Raw genomic sequence first — 6,219 nt, forward strand, 5'->3', positions numbered from 1 at the left:
TTAAATGCATTACATAGTAATCATTTGTTCTGTGAATCTAACTCAGTATTTCAAGAAAAGGTTTTTAGATTAATATGATCACGACATGAGATGCAATCATATTATAAAATCGACACACATTGACTTAAGGAATTTGAGTATTGCGCACTTGTCTCAGACAAGTGGGAGATTGAAAGAGTTATGTCTTCGATAAGTGCAATTACTAGGTATATCAAGGATCACGATTATGGAGATAATTAGTTCATTCTATAGGGTTGTCAATGTTTGGTGCTAGATATGACAATTGATCTTTAGGCTAACTTAATAGCCCAAAGCCTTATAGAATGGATCCTACAAGGTTACACATAAGAGTATTGGGTTAAACAAGTTAGAGGCCCATTTTTGGTAGGGCTGGCAAACGGATCAGGTCGGGTCGGGTTCGTGTTTGGGTCACCTAATATCGGGTCAGCTACCCCCCAACCCAAACCTGATCCATTTAACTTTTCGGGTTGAAAACCCCAACCTGAACCTGATATTTTCAGGTTCGGGTCAACTCAAAATTGACCTTACTTGACCTGATTTTTTATTTGGATTAAAATCAAGCTTCTTTGACCTGAACTTGACCCGACCCAAACCTGATATATTCAGGTTCGGGTTAACCCAAAATTGACCTGAATTAACTTTTTTTTCATTTCAAACACAAGTTGTTCAGAGGTTAAGCGTTTTAATTCAAACCAAAATTAAATGGCATAGTCTAACAAAGTAACAATCCTAATTAACGATTATAAACCGATAAAAAGTGCAATTCACTAATTACAAACCAAGTTTCAAAAGACAAAAGTTTTTTTAACACAAATTACAGTTCTCAAAAATAATAGAAGATGCAATAAGATTTTCATTTGGATTAAGATCGGGCGATGTTAAGAGTGTCAATTTATCATGGTTGTCATCCTTGTTCACCACCTCAAGCTTTAAAATTGATCCACAACATTTCCAATTGAACATGGGTGATTACTTCTTGCTGCCAAACCTATAAAGAAAAATAACACTAATATAATTAAAACATGATAATAATCTAAATCAGACTAGATTGTCTAGATCTAACTAGTAAGATCTAAATTAAAAACATGCATGCTCATGAAAAACAAAAAATAACAAGAATCACCATTACATAAACAACATTTAACAATAAAATTAGCATTACATTCGAAAATTAGCAAAAACAACCGTATTATAACATAAACAACAACATTTAACATCATATGTTAGTAATAACACTCGAAAATTAGCATGTAAAAAAACAAAATAAACGAAAGCAGGTAATTATAAAATTAACAACAAAAGAATATGAAAATAAACAAAAATAGCATGTAAAAACACGAAAAAAGAAACAGAAAATAAATTAAGAAGCAAGATACCTTGATTGATGAAGGAGAAGAATTAAGGAACGCGTGTTGTGGAGGAGTGAAGGAGTCAAGCCATGAAGGAGATAACAAATTGACAATGGTAAATGGCTGAAGGAAATTAAAGAGAAAATTCAACAATATAATGAGTTTTTGAGGAGAGAGAAAATTAAAGAGAGAGAAGTGAGGGGAAAAACGGCTGAAGAGGTGAGGGGAAATGAGATTATTTTAGGGTTTTGAATTTATATAGGAAGCCTCTTTGTGCATTTGGGCTGGGCTAATAAAAGCTTTTTACGTTTTTTTTAAACTTAAACTAATTCGGGTTATCAGGTCGGGTTCGGGTTGACCCGACCTGATTATGACCTGAAATTTATTTCGGGTTAAGTGGGTCGTTTCGGGTTGAGATTTTCTACCTTAACCTAACCCATTTAATTTCGGGTTCGGGTTCGTGTCGACCCATTTAAGTTTTCGGGTCAAAAATCTCAACCTAACCCGCTTTTTTCGGATCGGGTTCGGGTCGAGTTTTCGAGTCGGGTCAGTTTTTGCCAGCCCTAATTATTGGGCCTCATGAGTTCATGACATACCATATTGATAGTTGAGCTTGGATAGTTAGAAGAGTCTAATGGGTTTTGGGCTTGACATGGTTTTATTTCTAGATATGATCTATAAATATAAACCATGCCTAGGGTTGCATGATACAATAGTTGACATATAGTAAATTGTTACACAAGCAACCAAGCTTTCCAAAACCCTAACTCTCTCTCTCTCTCACTACTCTGCCCTCTCTCTCTCCTCCCTGTCCGTACGGCCCTCCCTCGTGGGTGGCGAGTGGGTGGTGTTGTGGTGCGTTCGTTGCTCAAATCTCCGTTGAGGTTTGATTGAAGTGTTCAGTCACAATTAACTAGCATTAGTGGAGGTTTAATCCGTGCTCGTGGAATAAGTAGAGGAATCATACGTGGGGTTCTTGTTCTCCTTATTGTTCTTGTTCGATCACCTGTGGAATCACGCTTCAAAGGTATAATTCTTACTTCTTTATGTGTTATGCATGAGATCCTTGGTTTAGGTGCTTTATGAATATGATTCATATATTTCCGCAATTTAGTACCTATAATCCCCTACACTAAGAGCTTTTGAAACAATAATGATTATTAAGGGTATTGATAAAAAATTATTTCCTTCTTTATTCTCCTTATCTCTTGAAATCGTTTGCCAACAATGGTTCTTCTCCCTTAACAAAGAGAAAACCTTTAATTGGGAGGCAATAGTAAACGCTTTCATTGATATGTACAAGTGCAATATTCAAGTTGAAACTGATTATAGAAAACTTAAAATACTTAAGCAGAAAGAGAATGAAGGTTTCCCTTCTTTCTTCAATAAATGGAGAGAAACCTCTGCTAGGATGATTGAATTACCAAGCTAAAAAGAATCTGTGAGGTTGTTCATCAAGAACCTTCAAGAGAAGTACCCCAAGCATCTGAAATATCAAAATAATCTACACAACTTCAAGGCCGTCTATGACATTGGAATTAACATTGAAGACGACCTTGCTAAGCTAAAAGCTGCTAATAATAACTCCAATAGTGGCTGGAAAGGCAAGAAGAACGACAATCCTTCTTCTTTTAAAACCACTCACTCAAACAATGTTAGCACCTTTAATTTGAGTGAAGTCCTTGCTATGAACAACCAAGGATAAAAGATACCATTTAGGAGAAACTTTACTCCTATTGGTATGAGTTATGACACCGCATTTGACCGACTGAATGCAAAAGGTCTTATAACTCCTATTGGACCATTTGGGGACCCACATGTTGAAAACAGGACAGCTAATTGGAACCCCAATGCATACTGCAAATATCACCAAGGTAGGGGCCATCTTACTGAGAATTGTTGGAAGCTTAAAGAAGCTAACCAAGATTTAATTGATAACAACAAACTACCATTGCCCTAGTAAGAAGCCAAGCATTAACAACTCACCTCTCTCTCATTCCTTGGCCATCTTCGATGAGGAAAACGAGGTTGATTCCTCATCCCTCATCAAACCCATTGAGGAAATTCATGTTATCGAAGAAGAGGAGGAAATCTTTTTCAATGCCATAGATGACTTTCCAGAAATAGCAAGCAAGGAAGACGTGCAAATGCTTATATGGTCCATGTGGGAAGGAACAGACTTACTATGTGAGGCTCTTGAATTTGCAAAGAAACAACCGAAGGAGCTTCAGAGAAAGTATTATAAAATTCCACCCACAAAGAAGAAAACATTCCCTCTACAAGTAATTGACAGACCCAAGAAGAGTAACAAACTCTATACTCCAATTGTGACTACTTATGCTAAAATGTTCCAAATGCTCTCCGAGAGTGGTAAGGTCAAACCTCTCTAACCAAGACCATTTGAATCTCTAAAGAGGACAGATAGTTTCTATTGTCCATACCATCAATCAGGGGGACATACTATTGAAAGTTGTTTTAAACTTAATGATTTAATTTAGAAAATGATTGATGATAAGAAGCTATTTCAAATCCCACAAGAAGAAGATATTAGCATTAATGGGGTTTGGGACAGTGATGATGAAGACGTCTATCTTAAGGATATGGAAGAATCTCCACTTTCAGGCATATATCCAATAAGCAATTTTTGGGATGAAGAAGATTCAACAATAGACGTCCTTACAAGATCTGGGAGAACGCAACCTTCCGTCTCTACACAACCTATACCAACTACGCAGCAAGTTCCCACACCTATCATAGAAGACAATGATATTGTCAAGCAATTCAAAAAGACCAAGGTCAAGATGAATGTATGGAAACTCCTATCTACGTCTAGAGAACATAGGTTGGCAGTAATGAATGCTTTGGACAAGATAGGGATAGATTCTGAAACCACTCCTGAGGGGTTGGCTAATTTCCTTACGAGTGATCTCCCTAGTCATATCAACTAGATCACCTTTTCTAATAAAGATTTACCTCCAGGAGGTGACAAACATTACAAGGCACTGAACCTCACAATAGTTTGCAAGAGAATGAACGTCCCAATGACCCTTGTAGACAATGGATCGGCGATTAATGTCTGTCCCCTCATAACTGCGAGGATGTTAGGCATGAGGGATGAAGACTTAACCCCGTCAACGCAAGGAATAAGAGCTTATGACAACACTCGTCGCCAAGCTCTTGGTAAGATTACTATGAATATAACGGCGGGAGCAATAGAACATGCTACTACCTTCCAAGTGGTAGATATTAAGGCTTCATTCAACTTATTATTGGGAAGCCCTTGGCTTCATGACCTCAAGGTCATCCCTTCATATATTCACCAACAGGTAAAAGCCATAGTTGGAGGAATCCCTATTACAACCGATGCTTCATCCATAAGGATTAAAACTGTGGAAAATCCGATCATTAATGTGGATCACGATGAAGATGATAATGACTTGTGGGGCTTTAATGAAGAGGTCTCCTTAATCGAGGAGGATGAAAAGACCCCTCTCTGTCACGACCCTTACTTCAATATGATAGTAAATGCTATTCTTAAGAGACAAGGGCGTTTTCCTGGAATGACTCTAGGAAAGAAGAAAGAGATAGCAAAACAGATCGAATTACCTAGCCTCCCTAAGTTAGATACTTTCGGACTTGGTTTAGAACCGACTCGAGAAGATCTTAAGCGAGCCCAGGAAAGGTCTAAGGCGCGTAGGAACGCTCGCATCCAAATGGATCAGTATCCTCTTACTCTCAATGGACAATTCATAAAAGAAGGAGAGGACTATCTATGGTATGAATTTCCCGAACCTTTTAGTGTAAATGGCATAAAGCAACCGGGATTCGAAATTTTCTTAGATTGCTACTTTCTAGATGAAATCCCAACACCTATCCACAAGGAGAAAGCACCCCCATGCTTTGACTTTGATATCATGGGATTATTATTTGGGCGAGAAAAAGTTGAGCCGAGATACATAGAGGATAACTCCTCGCTCATCCTGACGGTCCTACAAAGCGAGAACTTTGACCCTTCAAAGCTCATCACTTCAGCAGAAGGATCAGTACAAGGGTGGTGCAAGACGGTCAATATGACTACTCCAAGTGGAAGGAAAATCTCCATAACAACAGGACAAGGACCGATGTTCGAAGAAACGTCTAAGTCAGATTCAGAGTTAGAGTCTTTTCCTGTAGAGTCATCCAAGTCTTTAGTCGTAGCACCCCCTCCTTCTTCTATTTCTACTCCTAGGATAGTTAGCAATCAAGTCCCTCAGGACATTTCCCTTTTTGATGTAATGATTTCCGAATTCAATAATATGTCTTCTTCTGCTTACTCCTCATGTTTTTCTTTAACCCAAGATGACGAGCATTGCTTAGCTAACAATGAAAATGACAAAGAAATTATTAAAGCAATGGAAACACTTGAAAAGAAACACCGATAATTGAGGAAACTGAGACGGTTGATATATCAAATGATTCAACCGTTAAAAGAGATTAAAATCGGATTAACACTTAATGAACAAGAAAGAACTGATTTGATTAATCTACTTAAAGAATTTATCGATGTATTTTCTTGGTCATATGAAGATTTGCCAGGTATTAATAGAGAAATAGCTTAACACACCATACCACTAATTCCAGGAATGAAACCTGTAAAACAAAAGTTGCGTCGAATGAAACCCGACGTAGCTCTTAAAATAAAAGAAGAATTTCAAAAATAAATAACTGCAGGTTTTATCAGGGTATCCAAATACCCCGAATGGGTGGCCAACGTTGTAATACCCCGAATGGATGGTTATCTTCAACCTTAATTCCTTAAGTGATATAATCTCCTAATTTATCTTCTATCTTATTTCTCTAACCAATTAAC

The 6,219-nt window shown here is 37.5% G+C and overlaps 1 long non-coding RNA gene across 1 annotated transcript; it reads right to left on the reverse strand.

Annotated features, from left to right (window-relative positions):
* Positions 1–742: 742 nt before the first annotated feature.
* LOC110689075 lies at positions 743–1,565 on the reverse strand. The gene is made up of 2 exons (XR_002504801.1): positions 1,398–1,565; positions 743–1,009 (listed from the first exon to the last, which is right to left on the reverse strand). It is a non-coding gene; the product is annotated as an uncharacterized LOC110689075 (long non-coding RNA).
* Positions 1,566–6,219: the final 4,654 nt, after the last annotated feature.

The sequence above is a fragment of the Chenopodium quinoa genome, unplaced genomic scaffold (genome assembly GCF_001683475.1).
Source record: "Chenopodium quinoa cultivar QQ74 unplaced genomic scaffold, ASM168347v1, whole genome shotgun sequence".
Classification (NCBI taxonomy): Eukaryota; Viridiplantae; Streptophyta; class Magnoliopsida; order Caryophyllales; family Amaranthaceae; genus Chenopodium; species Chenopodium quinoa.